The sequence below is a fragment of the Lycorma delicatula genome, chromosome 10 (genome assembly GCF_047948215.1).
Source record: "Lycorma delicatula isolate Av1 chromosome 10, ASM4794821v1, whole genome shotgun sequence".
NCBI classification, from domain to species: domain Eukaryota; kingdom Metazoa; phylum Arthropoda; class Insecta; order Hemiptera; family Fulgoridae; genus Lycorma; species Lycorma delicatula.
This window is the reverse complement of record NC_134464.1, coordinates 49659852-49677487: the sequence shown is the minus strand read 5'-3', so window position 1 is coordinate 49677487 and position 17636 is coordinate 49659852. Positions and strand designations below refer to the sequence as shown.

The 17636-nt window shown below is 29.1% G+C and overlaps 1 long non-coding RNA gene across 1 annotated transcript in view; it reads right to left on the bottom strand.

Moving 5' to 3' along the window:
• Nucleotides 1–15897, bottom strand: part of LOC142331323 (uncharacterized) — a 144322-nt gene extending 128425 nt beyond the window's left edge. The window contains exon 1 of the long non-coding RNA XR_012757961.1: nt 15859–15897. This is a non-coding gene — a long non-coding RNA (uncharacterized LOC142331323). The remainder of the gene's footprint in view (nt 1–15858) is intronic.
• Between the last annotated feature and the right edge of the window lie 1739 nt (nt 15898–17636).

The following is a 17636-nucleotide window of genomic DNA, read 5'->3' as shown; positions in this document are numbered from 1 at the left end:
CGTCACAGGTGTTTTAAGGCATTTATTTGTGCGCGGATGCTGAGACCCTCCGAAGAACGTGATTACTTACATGGTGATCGTGTGCAATCCCGTTCCTGAAGCATAGGGAAGCCTACAGGAGAGAACCGCGTATTTATCCCCAGAGAACATCATTGGGCCTATGTTATTGACCGAACGATCGTGGCATGAGATGTTCACGATGTTGGTTAAAATCATCCAAATAAAACTGACGGAAGATATCCAGGGATAAATATGTACCTCAGAGTCGTCCTTGGGGCTAGTTCTCGGCTGCAAGGTCGAGGTTAAAAAAAATTAATAAAACTGCAGGATCTCTTTAACATCATCCCATGTTGTAGAGGGGGACGGTTTTTAGTGGGTAGGTACGCAAAGAGAATCCCACACTAGTATGGAGACATGGAGCCAATAAAAGGTTTCCCCTCCTTCGACAAAAAAAAAGAAAGTATTTGGTAATAGGCTGGTTGGGAGGCGGCCTTAATTTATTGTACTGTACATTTTATGTTAAGAGATATGAAATAATAATTAATAATAAAAAAATAATATATAAGAAATATAAAATAAAACAGATAATTTAACCTACCAGAAAAGTAGTACTTACAAGTGAAAAATCAAATTTATAAAAATATGAGTCAAAAATATTAAATTAACAAGAATTATAATTTATGTAGACTGAAATTTAAATAATGTAAATTGAAAATGCATAAATCCTTAAATCTATTTATTTTTAATCAATTTACAAAAAGCAGGAAGACATTCTCAAGTCCAGAAACATAAATCATTTTTACTGGTTTCTACGACTTTTTTTTTTAGAGAAAATTCGTCTAGTCATCCTATAGTAATTTTTGTAAGATGATTTAGTTAAAAGATTTTAAAGTGAAAGATTAAATTACCAATATAAAGGGTGATTCAAAAAGGACTTAAATTTAAAAAGCATACAGTTTCATAAATTTATAGATTGCTATTTTTAGTAATTAACCTTTGCTTTTGATGATATCAAGTATCATCCGACGTATCTCTGAAAAACGAAATATATTATTGCAATATTTATAGAAAATTGTTAAAAGGTTTTATATAAAACTCAGTAACAAAAACTAGTGAAGATGAATTGATGAAAATTGTATACAAATTCTTCCGATGTACGTGCACAATAAAGGACGTTTTAAAATTCTGAATTTAACGGGTTAAGAATGAATATATCAACTTGATTTTTTGCGTGTGTAATTTTCATGTAAATATCTAAAATCTAATTTATAGATTTTTCGTAATTCAATTTTTAAAGGGGGTGAAAAAAAGTTAAAAAATTGCAAATTTTTCTTATTTCCGAGTATACTAACCGCAGTGTTTCCCAAACTTTTCCAAGTCACGGTGCTCGTTTTCAATTAAAATATTTCTATAGCGCCCTACTGTAAGTAAAATTATGACTACTGGTAAGTAAGAGATAAAAATAAATAAAATTATAGTTTTACATTATTAATATTAAATTAATAATTATAAATGTCTCGGTTCAATTAATTATGAAGCTTTTACAATATTTCGCGGCGCACAGTACGAGAATCACTGCTAAACGACAATACTAGACCAGGCTTTCAAATGCTCTTCAGATAAATATCTAAAAACAATTTTCTGTTTTTTTTTTTATTTCAATTTTTTAATGGGTGTCATGGTGTAAGGCGCGGCTGCTCAGTGAACACAGCCACCGTTACTGTATATGCGACGCAAATGGCTACACTTGCCTCCGGTTTCTTGACTATTGTTTTTTTTAATTAGAAACGAAGTACGGTCACCTCCTTAGTGGTGTTTACCGGGTAACACTAAAAACTGGTAATATACATTTTTTGTCGTACGTAGTTATCCTTTCATAAGATGAGACCGACTGTTTTCAAAAACCCTCATTCTTCAGCACTCAAATTTATGGGACCTCTACTGTATCAAATTGTTGCTTTGAATAAAATTACAATACTACTAATAGTTATAAATTTAACTAATTTTATGAACACAGGGGGGTCCAGGGATACTGTAGAAAAACAGAATTTCCAGACACTACTTTTCTAACCACTTTACTTCATTTATTTCTACAATTTACAATTTATTTGTTCCTCATTTCAATTTATGTCGTTCTTATTCATATGTCTAAGATCCCATGTTTCGACTACAAAAAATGTCCTGATTCTTATATTTTCTAATGACGTCATGTTTAATGAAAAAATAATATAATATAGCATGTTGTAAAACAGGAATAGAGGAATTGGGATAAAAAATAATTTTTACTTTAATTTGGACGAATTTGAAGCCCAGTAATTTGTAAGCTTTTATGGTGTAAACCTTTTTTTAACTATTAATTTTCTTGACGCTCTCAATAACTATTGAAATGGCTACAACCACCCTCAAGAATTCCTTAACCATGAGAAAAACAACAACTTATGATTCCCAGTTGAAGATCCTTGAAGTTAATTTATACTTAAGATACGTCAACAAAAAATTTCTCTCTTATTTAAATCATTATGTTATTTATTTTTTTCTTAACTTTCACTGATTTTATATTGGGATTTTATATTATCAATTAATGCTATTTTAAAAGTAATTATCAGATTTCTAAAATAATAATATAGTAAAAATACAAAGGACCTCAATAATAATATAGTAAAAATACAAAGGACCTCAAAATTAAATCTAATTCAACTTAAAATTACCGTGGAAATATAAACATAAATAATGCTTATTTAATTCATACGGATACAAATATACAAGTGACAAATATATTTATTTATTAAACGAATAAAGTATATTTTTAACAATTAAATTACTTAAATCAGTTACTTTAATATTAGTTTACAATATGAATAATTCATGAAAGATAAAGAAATTTACAAATAAGGAAAATAAAATAAACTATTGAGAAATATAATAAAAACATAATAGTAATAAAATTACGTAGAAGTATCTAGTTAAGAAGATATATTAACAATATTGAATTTATTAATTACTTATTTAAAACGGATAAGCATAAGTTACAATGGTGTAATAGGTTACGTGTATATATAAGTGTGTGTGTGTTTTAATAGATTCAATGATATTAAATTAAGTTTATGAAGTAAAAGAGTTAAGATTGTGCTTGGCCAGTTAATGTTGGCTGGTTTTTACGATTATTTATTCATAGCATTACGACGTGTGATGTTAAGTTGATTCTGTTGACTTTACTATATAAGCGACACTCTTGAATTTGTGTTGTTAGAGAGAGTTAGTTGGAAAGTAAAGAGAGGGTGATAGGTATATAATAGTAAGTTCGTAAACAAGGAGCTTATCATCGGTTTAATGAACACTATATAGTAAGACATGAGTCACACACGTACTGTAAAAGAACTGATCGGCACAAGTGCGAGTTAAATATAAGCGAGCGAAGCGAGGTGAGGAGAGTAGGGTTACTTATTCAAATCAAGTTAAGCTAACCACCTAACGGGTCAAAGGTTAAATCGTGACGTCATATACGTTGAGTAGTGAGTAGTGTCCCAGTTGGAGAGGCGCCTCTATCTCGTCTCACCAGATGTGTGTACACACAGATTGCAAAAATAAAAATAATATAAAAAAAACAACATATTGTCTTTCTTCTTTAATAATGTATTTTATTATTATCTCTTTCATACTTTTTTAAGTGTTTCTCTCTTAATTTATTTTTACATCCTGCTCTAGATTACATGTTTTATTTGCTTTTATACATTAGTCACTGTTTCCTAAGTATGGATCGTGACCCCCATCGAAGAGGAAGAAGGATCACGAGATCTTTTTAAATTAAAAGAAAAGTACCTAGACAATCAAAGTCACAATTTTTAAACGATAGGCACAACCTATTTTTATTAATAGTCTTATTCTAGCTGAATTTTTCTAAGCGTTCCAAAATATTTTAATAATTATGTTCATTTATTGTTACGTATATATTTTCTACGTAGCGGCCAGTTTCTCGATATTTTAAAGGCTCATAACTAAAAATCTGAGCGTGATAAAGAAAAACTGATTTCATTTTATCATTCATCATAAAAAATACATTCAAATTCACCTACTTTTATCTCTGTTCAAATTAAAGTATTTATTAAATAACGAACGATTTAACGATCATTCAAATCACTTAATCCTAAGTAATCTGGATAATCCTGTAACATATTTTCAAACAATAACTTTTAATAAATTTCAATAGATTTAAATTATGTTTATTAAAGCGAACATTAACATTGGACCGGTATATTTTAATAATTTAATGTAATTGTTGAAACAACTATTTATTGTTCTTTGTATAAAAAGTTCTGAGGTATTGCTTATTAAAATTATTTAAATTATATACAACATATAATTGACAATCTGTAATGGTGAATAATTTTTCAATACTTTTAACCTTTTCAAAATCTTTTGCTTTATACAAGAACGTAATCTTTTTTATAATACCTTAACAGTAAAAATCTGTATTTTTTTCCATAAATTTACTTTTTATCAATAATACAATACGTACTATTTATACTTGTCTTTATCCTTTTTAAAATATAAATTTTTTTAATTTTTTTTAGATAAATTACAGGTAGCTTTAAAACTAATTTTTCTATGTCCAAATTATAATAGAAATGAATAGTGTTTACCTGATTAATATTTTATATTTCTTAATTGGCTAAGTTATTAAACTTAAAATAAGCCTATTCTCGCCTAACTGTGACACGTTAGGCTTTTATAAGTTATCCTTGTAGAAAAAAATCTTTCTTTAATTTCTATTTCTTATTTCCATGCTCAGTAGGATATTTCACCCCATTCCGAGTCCCGCTATTTTTGTTTATAGTTACATAAAATATGCATTTTTATTTTCTTTTATAAAGTAAAGGAAGTATTATATCCGTGAAAAGATTTCAGTTTTTATATTTCAACGAAAATATCCATTTTCACCATCTCTGAATTTATTTTTACTAGTTTCACCGTAACGATTAGTCGTAGCATCTTGAAATTTTGGATTTAGAACCTTTATAAACATCTAGTTGTGCATCTCCCTTTTTGATTGCAATCGACTGGACCAAAAAGGCCAAAATCCAAGTGTTTCGGATTTTGGACTTTCTCTTAACTGCAGTAACAAGCTCTCATTGAAAGTTTTTCAACAATATATGATAATATTTTCATTGGTTCCAGAATTATAGCCAAATAAGATTTTATTTAATGAAATATTTGGGTCGTACAAGGGGAAGGCACATCGATTCGAATCCGACTTCATATTACTTTTACAGAGGGTAATAATTATTAATAAATCAATATATTTAAAAATTAAAAGATATATGTATACGAAGTCGAATTAAACCTGACGTGTCCGTGGTTACGGATCCAACTCGTTCTCATTTACACCAAATAATTGCTTGAACGTCGTGAAACAAAATTAATATATAAACTAATATAAAATGCTGATAAGGACACCCCTAGACTGCAGGCGAAGGCTTCGGCCTAGGAACTGCAGGGGTGGTGGGGTACCGGAATAGCCCAAGGCGGGTGCCTCTTAAACAAAATTAAAGATGATCAGGACACCACAAAAAAATGTGCACTACAATTCCGTTGTGTAATTTGTCCACTTTATTAAGGAATTGGAGGATCGTATCTCACTTGCAAATGAAATAAGTTAAAATGACGTGCAGCAAAAAAATGTATAGATGTAATTTAATAGGCGTACATGGAAGTCATGTGTTGCCCTCATCAGATTTTTTTTTAATATAAATATTATACCTTAATTATATAATAAATAACACATTTAATCTTTAATCTGTATTCTTCGTCGTTTGTATGCAATTATTGCGATATTATCATTAGATAATTCATCAATGTAAACCTTAAATTATGCGTTCATTCCTTATTTGTATCTTACACTATTCTTTACCTCTACAATATACAATAAATATTCATTGATTTTTAGCACGTTCGAAACCGTGAAACTTGTTTTCCTATTGAAATGTGTTATAAATCACGTTAAATTTTGTTGTGGTCTACAATGTGTCAATTTGATGACAGATTTAAGAAAACGTTATTGAGTATTTAACTCAACTACAAGATCTATATTGAAACAATTCTTTATAATTATTTATTTACAATTTTTTTTTAAATTTATAGACGTTTCAAATTATAGAATTATCATGTTAACTAACATATTGCAATACCTACAATATGCAATATCATTAATTTGTACAAAACAGAAGAATCTGAATCAAACTTTTCTGTGGAATAATATAGTTTTATCGTATGTTACAGTAACATGATTAATGTAAGCGTATAATTTACTGTATTGTATTTTACTGAGAAAAAATACAATAACGAAAGAGATAAGCCTACGTTGTTCACTCTTTGTTAATGACTTTTCATCTTTTTCACCACGCAAATAATTTAATTTTCTTCACCTTCCACTCAAAAAAGAAAATTATTATTATTATTATTATGAACATATAAAACCATTAATAAAATCTTCTCCATTCTAGGTAAGCCTACATCTGGCTGTCTAGCGAAGTAGTAATTAAATTTTACTTCACAAATTTTTAAATAATAGCATTACTTACATATGTACTTGTAAAAACGATTACAGAGTTCATGACGTTAAATTATGCGTGCAAATATTATGGTAATTACATGCAAAACTTTTTTTGTAGCCAGCTTATCAAAAATATTTTTATCTTAAGATCTTTTTAAATACGAACAAATAATATCTATAATTCAACAAAATTTTTGATTATTCTCAGAAATTATTTAATATAAATATTTAATTCATGTACTCATTTATCATTTCGTTCTTAATTTTCATTATACAGATATCATTAATTCTTATGTATCTTGTTTTTTTTAGTAAAACTGTTGGACAAAAATTATTTTTAAATACATTTGAAACCATACAAACGTAAATCACCAAAAACTTTATTGAAAAATCTTTTAAAATCGGAATCAGAATTAAATTAGCAAAAAAAAAAAGCTGCAACATAACTTTTTTCTTCCTGACGAGTACGTTGCAATTTGTTCAACTAGTGCACAATAAGGAACCCCCTCCCTTCACGGATCAATGAGATGAGGATATATATGATATCTAAATGAGGAGTAGTCTAGTACAGACTCAGGCCGATCATTCCTGAGACATCTAAGTTATTAAATGTAGAAATTATTTTATATTTTATTTATCAGCAAATACCAGTTTTAGATTTATATTTCAGATATAGGCTATTTAAAAAAGATGGCCGGTTACGGCTAAAAAATTTACCAGTTACAGGTGGTCAAATGATAAATACCTTCTACAGTTTTTTTAATTGCCAAACCCTTCCGTTGAGTCAGAAAGTCTTTCTAAGCAGTCATTAAAAGTTATATTTTTATTTTCTTAATAGACATTTCTTTATATGGAAGTGAAACTTGGACAATCGGAGTATCTGAGAAGAAAAGATTAGAAGCTTTTGAAATGTGGTGCTATAGGAGAATGTTAAAAATCAGATGGGTGGATAAAGTGACAAATGAAGAGGTATTGCGGCAAATAGACGAAGAAAGATGCATTTGGAAAAATATAGTTAAAAGAAGAGACAGACTTATAGGCCACATACTAAGGCATCCTGGAATAGTCGCTTTAATATTGGAAGGACAGGTAGAAGGAAAAAATTGTGTAGGCAGGCCACGTTTGGACTATGTAAAACAAATTTTTAGGGATGTAGGATTTAGAGGCTATACTGAAATGAAACGACTAGCACTAGGTAGGGAATCTTGGAGAGCTGCATCAAACCAGTCAAATGACTGAAGACAAAAAAAATTCTGTAAATTATTTTTAGTTCTGTTAAGTATTGAACATTACTTGGACCACTTATAATGATTTTCCTAAATATGAGGGGACGAACCTTGTTTGCTTTAATGATGAGAGGCCTCGTCGGGAACCTCTCTTCACGTGATTTTTTTCTCGTCTTTCTCGTCTTTCACCCCGACTCCCAGAGCCGAACCCTCATTTAACCCAGCTGTGTATAAACACAGCTCCGGGAGGTTCCATCGCCTCAAACTGTCTGAGCAGCAGCCCTGGATCCGTCTATGCCGATCCCAAGGTCCCAGCCGGGATTGGGTCTTTTGTGCCATGTCTCTAATAGGGAAATAACCTCCCCAAGAGGATCCCCGCCGGGACTATGGTCTTCCAGTGCCTTGCCTCAAATGAAGAATCCCCGAAGGGATACCCCACCGGAACTTTGGTCTTTACTTCCCCCTACGGTTCTGGGAGAAGTCCCCGGAACAGCGCGGGGATAATCTCTTCACGTGATTATCCTTTAATAAAATTTACTTATGGTACCTTATGAGGTACCGATTGTAAATGCTAACAAATTTCAGTAAAGATATAAATTTTAAGGTTTTCCTTTCATAAAAAAATGTTAAAAGTTAAAAGGTTATAATAAAAATAATATTTTATATTAAAAATCTATTCTTAAAAATACTTGTTTAAGCAAATTTTTTAATACCGGCGACAACATTGTCTTAAAATCAAATTTCTTTACTGTTGAGTTATAGTAGAATATTTAAATACCGATGTTACAGTTGAAAATTTCAGACACCGATGTGATAAACACCATTGGAATTTGACATTTCCTAGCAACAGTTTTAAATATTTTGAAAAAGTTATAATATGTTCATTGTTTAGTAGAATATCATGCTTATTTTAACGTCTAACGGAAATTTAAAAAGTTTTTGAAATTACTTGTTTTTATTTCTAATCGTAAATTTGGTTTTATGTTTCTCCATTAAACGGTTTATATTGTAAAATGCTCTATGTTAAATATATAAAGAATTCGAAACACAATTCGATATTTGATTTCACAAATACATAACTTTTTATTAATAATAAAAAATTAACTTTCTTTTATGTAAAACGATACTCGTATCAAATGATTTTTTTATGAATGGTAGTAATTTTTTTATGAATATATATATAGATTATGCTACTTCAGATTTTTTCATACTTAAAAAATAAATACCTTAATTTCATGTCGACGTTCCCATTAGGATTTTTTTATTGTTCATATATTACTAACGAAATATTGACATTTAAAGCGCAGCTACATCATTTTATCAATAATGTATAATAAACATTATAAATTACAATTTTATTCTTAAAAATGTATGCCTGATATTAAAATTTATAAATTTTTATACTGAAATTTAATAAATATTTAATTAGACATCTTACATCGACACTGTAGAAAACTTTATCTCTGAGATGTGTGACTTCTGACAACATTTTTTTAAATATAATTAAATTAGTAAATCAGCTGATGTGTAGCAGTGCGGACATGTTTTTATTCTGGCTCTCGATAAGTTTTCTTTTTTTGTGTATTTTGGTTTTCATGTTCTTGTTTTATTTTGTGTTCTTTTTCGTTTATTTTTAGTTTATTTAGTATTTCATTTAGATTAATTTTATTTATTTCAATATCGCATTGCTATAGACCAGCTCCAAGCTGTTTCCTATAGCAACGGCGATTCATCAAATACAAGTAACTACATGTTACATAACGTGAACCCTGCCGTAAGTAACGGAATACGCGGGCTAAAATGTTTGGACAGGGACCCGTTTAGTCACCAGCTGTTCGGTCTGTGACTACTTAATGTTAGTTCAAATAGATCTGATTTACTTATTGTTCAATTATCTTGCTGAACAGATTGTAAAGTTTCTGTGTCGTTATAATAAAAAAAAAAATATATATATATTATTTGGTTTATAATTAGTATGAATTTCAGGTTTATATTTATATGATATTTATCCAGATCGATACTCTGATTAACATATTGAGTTTTTTACATTTTTATAAAAGAAAAAAAATGAAATTTTTTTTAAATTTTTATTTTTTATATATTTTTTATTTATGAAATTTTTTTTCGTAAGAATAGCGGATTCTTTCTGTAACTTTTATTTAATATCTAAAAATATATAAATATGAAAAAAAAAGTTATTAAAAAAATTATTAAAAAATTGGCGCCTCTGAAACTGTAACTCTCTAGGCCACGGCCTACTTGAGACTATTGGGAAATCTACCTCCGGTAATAAGGATACTTCGCGACAAAGCGAAAGTAATAGACCTTGTATATAAGAACAAAATGATAACAGAGGGAGCGAATGTGGTTCAATTTGATTATACATCAATCAGTTAAGAAAATATTTACTTATTTTATATTTTATTACGAATTTATTTTATGCTAATTTGAATTTTATTGAAACTAAATAATATTAGTATCAGTTTTAATATTAAATATAACAACTGTAACTTTCTTCTTAAATCATGAAAGTAGATTTTATGTAAAACCAGTATTGAAAATTACATAAGGAATAAGGGATAATAATAAAAAAAAATTCAATGTTATATCTTTCTTTGTAAGTAGAATAATGTAAAATAAATGAATAACTTAATAGAAAAAACATGATAAAAAAATTTAATGTTTATGAATTTCGTCACAATGATAAACCAACTTATACAGATGAGCCAAAAATTTGGAAACTCCTCAACAACTTTAAAACCGTTCCAGATAGAATACAGTAACTTTCAGAATTAGATATCTACTACTTTACTTTTTGAAGAGAAATAGAATTATACTCCTTTGGGAATGACCCAGGAATTTTAAATGTTTTAAACGGTAACACTCTTTGTGTGATAAATCATTTTAAAGGTCTCTTTAAAACAAGAAAAATGGTATAAATAAAAATCTGGTAAGATGTCTATAACCAAAATGGCGGTGACATAAATTTTGGATTTTGAAAATTACTAAATTTACTAAGTTCAAATTTTTTTTCTGTCTAAATCATTTGACTGGTTTTATGCAGCTCTCCAAGATTCCCTAGTGCTAGTCGTTTCATTTCGGTATACCTCCTACATCCTACATCCCTAACAATCTGTTTTACATATTCCAAACGTTGCCTGTCTGCACAATTTTTTCCTTCTAATATTAATTTTTTCCCTCCAATATTAAAGCAACTATTCCAGGATGCCTTAATATGTGGCCAATGAGTCGGTCTCTTCTTTTAATTATATTTTTCCAAATACTTCTTTCTTCATCGATTTGCCGCAATACCTCTTCATTTTACCAACCATCTGATTTTTAACATTCTCCTATAGCATCGCATTTCAAAAGCTTCTAATCTTTTCTTCTGAGATACTCTGATCATCCAAGTTTCATTTTCATATAAAGCTACGCTCCAAACGTATACTTTCAAAAATCTTTTCCTGACGTTTATATTAATTTTTGATGTAAACAAATTATATTTCTGACTGAAGACTCGTTTTGACTGTGCTATTCGGTATTTTATATCGCTCCTGCTTCGACCATATTTAGTAACTGTACTTCTCAAATTACAAAATTCTTCTACCTCCATAATCTTTTCTCTTCCTATTTTCACGTTCAGTGGTCTTCGTTATTTCTACTACATTTCATTACTTTAAGTGCAAATAATAAAATTAAATAAAAATACATTCAACTGAATTAAATTAAAATTTAATCTAACTTCGTTAAAATTTATTTTAAACGTTAAAATTTAAATTCAAAGAAATTTTTTTTTTACTCAAAAAACTGTTTTTCCAATTTAATCGGTAAATAAATAAAAAATATTGTCACCTAACTATGCTGATCAGCTGATTATTGAGATGGTATCTTATCATTGTTGTAAAAATGAAGCATAATTAATTGCTGTGTAATATTCCATTTATAGTTTTTCATTACTACACTGTTAGTTTCTTATGGGAATTTATTATGATCAGTTGGCTATTGATTTTATTTAACTTTACCGTATTTGTAAGCAACTTTTGTTATATACATCTTTTTTGCCTTTTTTAAATTGTTTTTTACTGAATTAATATTTTTTGTGCTGCTTGCCAACATTGCTGTCAACATGTCAATTACTGAAAAGGAGGGGGTCACACTTTTATTGATGAAGGACTTTTATGATAAAATAATTCTGCGAAATTATGATGTATTTGTGGAGATCCTAATCTATTAAATAAAATATCTTTAGTGATGAGGCCACATTTTTTTAAACTGATAATGTAAATCACCATAATTTTCGATAGTGAACTGATATTAATCCTCACTAGTATAGTGAGGCAAATACACGGTATCCATTGAAAGAAAATGTAGGGGCAGGCATTGTTAGTGGACGATTGATATGATAGGGCCTATCGTATTCTTATTGATGGAAATTTAAACGCAATGAAATATGAGGCTGTGCTCAACCAATATCGAAATATCCAATATCTAAAACGTTGTTGGCCCCAACATCCAAAACATTTAGTTTCAACAAAATGGTGTCCTGCCTAATTTCAGTCTACAGGTACGTGAAATTTTAAATACATTTTTTCATGAAAGATGAATTGGCTGAAGGGGTCAAATAGAATGACCAGCGAGATCACCCGACTTTTCTGATTACTTTCTATGCGGGCCGCTTAAAGAGTATTGTTGTTTATCATAATAAGCTGCAAGATATCGATGATTTACAAAAGAAAATGCGAGAATCAGCACAAAATATCATTACAGAATCAAAGAATAATGCAGTATCAACCTTCTACAACCTACTGGCACACTGACAAACAACAGAAGGACTTTCCGAACATTTAAAAAAATGTAATATAGGTACGAGTAGATAAGAAAACGTTATACTTAATAGATTATTTAAAAAAAATTAATTTAATATATATATCCATTTAATGAAAATTATCATAAATTTATTTATTTGCGATAACAATTCCTTAAATTATCAAAGTAATTTTTTCAAAATCCAAACTTTGTCCCTACGTTATTTTGAGTTCAGACATCGTGCCAATTTATTATTTATACCATTTTTCTTGTCTTAAACAGACGTTTAAAAAGATTAATAATTCAAAGCGTATTACCACTTAAAATATTTGAGTTACAACCCCCGGACTACCCCACAAGATGGGGTTGATTTATTTTTCGTCAAAAAGTAAAGTAATTGACCGATACCTTATCCTGAAACTTACAGTGTTCTATTTGAAACGGGTTTAAAGTTGTTGAGGGGTTTCCATTCTTTTGACTTGCTCAAAATATTTATAAATCCATATTTTAGTTGATTGGAATTTACCTGAAATAAAATTTATGTAAAAATAAATTTTCAGTTATATATCTTATAAGAAATATAATTTTTTTGCTATTTTATATTTTTATGTTATTTATCCGTAATGTTATAATGTTCTTTAGGAAAAAATGTCGTACTACTGTACGCTGTTTATAACGTACTTAAATAGAATATACGGCTACTCGTATTTCTAAGTCAAGCGTATTTATTTTTTAAATAACCGCGCTTTTGTGTATATTTTGGCTGAAATAAAAAAATAAAAAATAAAAATAGATTTGGAATTAAAAAAAAAAAAAAAAAATAGAATTTAAAATAAATTATTAATTGTATAAAATTATGCAGTTTTATTTAACGTACTGTATTATACTACAACAGTATACTAATCATGGTTCAATAATCTTAATACAGAGAGCGCCTTCTTTATATATATATATATATATACATGATTATCCTTGGCCTGATTAACACAAGATACACAAGATATAATAATAGTAAAAGTAGTAATAATATTACAGTAGGCGACATGGCGCTAACCTTTACATGAACTGACTGACAACATTCTATGCAATAACTTCATAACTGCACGCTATCATCTAAGTAATACTAAAAATCATTGTTGAAAATAGCTTAAATAAAGTTATAACATTAATCGAACTATATGTACATGCGTACATGTATTAATTAATTAAAGTGAAACAAAAGAATTAATATTTCTATTGGAATTCTTTCTTGATAAAGTTATTGAAAGAAATTTATTAATAAATAAATATGTACACGAATTACAATGAAATAGATTTTTTGCTTCAAAAAAAAAAAAAAAAATTGTACTAATAATAAGTAAAATTGTAGTCAAGGTAAGTTTTAATAAAAAAACAGATTATAAAAAATATATCAAAATTAAAAGTGTGATACAAAAATTGATGTTTTACATGCAACACAATCTTTGTTTCATTAATATAAAATTTATTTTTATTTTTGTATATTTTTTAACTTTATACATCAAGCTTTGTATAAAATATTGCCACAAGGAAATACCATACCCTAAATCAATTGTTTTATATCATTAAATTCGTAGCGTCTGGGCTTTCATCCTAAGGGTGGTTCCAGGTTCAAAATAAGACAAGACCGGTGCTTTGCTACAATAAAAATAACAACGGAAGTCGTGAAGGGAGAATTTTTGTATAGTCAGACAATTTTTTAATCATTTTTTGGAAGGCTAATATATCGGGGGAGGCCTGTTCAGAAGAAGAAACTTTTTAAGCTTTTTAAGGAATCTCCTTCCTTTCCCACTTGCTTATTCATTTTCCCTTTCATGGGTTAGTCGTAGACGATTTTATTCGAATATTCCTTAAAGACTAAGGCAATAACCATTTTCATTCATATATATAATTTTCAAAAAATTATCCTCGTGGCGAATGAAATTTAAAAATAATTTTTTCATGTTTTTGTTTCTTAACACTAGAACAGGCGCATGTACTTACTTCGTTGTACGAAATAAAGGAACTATTATATCGCGAAAAATTTCGGTTTCAGATTTTAACGGAAATATTAATTTTGACCATCCCTGAATCCATTTTGATTACTTTTGGCGTGACGTCTGTACGTACGTACGAATGTATCTCGCATAACTAAAAAACTATTAGCTGTAGGATGTTAAAATTTTGGATTTAGGACTGTTGTAACATCTAGTTGTGCACCTCCCTTTTCGACTGCAATCGACAGGACCAAAAGCGTCCAAGAAAGCCCAAAATTTAAAAAATTTATATTTTGGTCTTTTTCTTAACTGCAGTAATAAGCCCTCATTGAGAGCTTTTCAACGATATGTGTTAATTGATACTTATTTTCATTGGTTCCAGAGTTATAGCCGTATAAGAGTTTAATTAATTTTCGGTTCAAACTCTGATTGCTAATACATTTTTAAAATAAATAATAATTCAATAACATCAATAAAAAAAAGGTATGAACAAATATCAGAAATTATTTATGAAATAAAATTTTATGTACTTTTCTTTTTAAAAAAATGTATATATATGTAATATAGTAGGCGTACAAGGAAGTCACATCGTGTCCACATCAGATTTTTCAGTTTCCTTTTCTAAATCATACTTTTGGTGTTAGAAAATTTTTCTAATACGGTTTTGGGGTTAAATGTTACTTATCAGACGTTTCGCTAATTTCGAAGTATATAATTTAAAACATTTTGCAAATTATCCACCAATTTGTTTTGATATCAGTACTTTTTGATTGTATGACAGGATTCATAAATTTTTTAGAAAAAAATTATTTTTAAAGGGGTTTCTTTTCCTGGTTTTACAAACATTTCACACGGGAAGCCCTTCTTTTCGGATTTTTTTATTTCTTAAAACTACAAAATTTATAAATTGAATATCTGCATAAAGTTTTTATAACGAGTTAAATTAAATTTAGTTAAATTTTATTTATATTGTTCTAGCTGACCATCCAGCAAGAGGGTGAATCCCCTAGATGCTCAGGGTCGGTCTAGGCGAGCCACGGAACCAACCCTGGGGTTATCAGGGACATTCGAAGCCCCAAGTTTCAACCCAGGGCCGCAGAGCTTGCCCATTCCCAGCTTGGCAGAGGGCTCCAACTCCTAGACCCCGCAATCTTCATTACCCTCATGCTAGTGAGAATAACATTAATAAACAGCAATTAAAGTATTCAGACTCTATGAAAAGTGCTGCAAAAGAAACTAAATTACGAAAGACAAAGTAGTTGGTAACTAAAGTTACACTGACCTTTGACGAGAAAAACAACACAAATTATTTCTGTTGCCAGGATGATTTTTATTTTCTTTAATGAGTATCTTTAATCCGCACCTTCACTCCCAAGGGGGCTAGAACCTTGATCTTCGGCTTCTCTATTATAATACGAATGTATCCTGCAATTATGAAAATTCTGGCGTGATGCTGCTGCAAACAAACAAACAGATAAACTTTCTGAATTATATATAACATAAAATAAGAGATAAAACAATTACAAACAACAAAACCTACATAGAAAAATAGTGTTATTGGGAAATATAGAAAATTATTACAAGCTGAAAAAATACAAATACAAAAGAAAAAAAAGAATTATTTTTTTGTTGTCTTCAGTCATTTGACTGGTTTGATGCAGCTCTCTAAGATTCCCTATCTAGTGCTAGTCGTTTCATTTCGGTTTACCCCCTACATCCTACACCCCTAACAATTTGTTTTACATATTCCAAACGTGCCTGCCTAAACAATTTCTTCCTTCTACCTGTCCCTCCAATATTAAATCGACTATTCCAGGGGTTGCCTTAATATGTGTACTGTAAGTCTGTCTCTTCGTTTAGCTATATTTTCCCAAATGTTTCTTTCTTCATCGATTTGCCGCAACAACTCTTCATTTGTCACTTTATCCACCCATCTGATTTTTAACATTCTCCTATAGCACCGCACTTCAAAAGCTTCTAATCTATTTTTCTCAGGTACTCCGATCGTCCAAGTTTCAATTCCATATAAAGCGACGCTCCAAACATATACTTTCAAAATTCTTTGCCTGACGTTTAAATTAATTTTTGATGTAAATAAATTATATTTCTGACTGAAGGCTCGTTTCGCCTGTGATATTCAGCATTTTATATCGCACCTGCTTCGTCCATCTTTAGTAATTCTACTTCCCAAATAACAAAATTCTTCTACCTCCATAATCTTTCCTCCTCCTATTTTCACATTCAGTGGACCATCTTTGTTATTTCTATTACATTCCATTAAAGAAAAAACAATAAAAGTAAAAAAAAAAAAACATAATAACTAAAAAAAAACATATTAAAGTAATTTAAAATTAATATTAAAGAGAAATTTAACTATACAAATAATATATAAACAAATTAAATATAAGATTTCTTGTAATTATTATAAATTAAAATAAAAACCGTTCATCTTTTTCCCAGCTGGTGATTACAGGTTACGAAGTGATAATATCGTGTACATAAAGAACACTACCCACTAACAGAATGTGGGACGAGTACAAATTTTTAATGAAATTAGCTAATAAATGCTAAAAAACCAATTAGCGAATATGATTATTTCATCTTAAAAATGTGTGTATTCTGTTGTTGCGTTTTGGTGTAACATTAATGGTAAGCGTAGAGAGTGAACAAATGAATAATTGGGTTGGAATAAATGAATAATAATTTCTGAATCGTCAGGTTAATTTAAAACTGAAACATCATCGACGTTCTATGTACGTAGTGATCATTATTTTTAAATAAAAATAGTTAACAAGTACGATAACTGATGCTTTTCCGCAGCTAAAAATATACAAAATATGTCATAAAAAATATTTTATAATATTAAAATATTACAGATAACTTTTATCATCGAGATAAATAATGTAATTACTCGAAACTGTTCAAATCAAGCTGTATGAGTTCATAAAAGTAACATGTTTTTCCATTTTAGTAGTTAGTTTAAATATGTGTGTGGCAGAAGAAAAAAGGGTAAATTTAATTATTTTAGAACTTGAAATAATCAGAAAGGGTTTTAGTCCC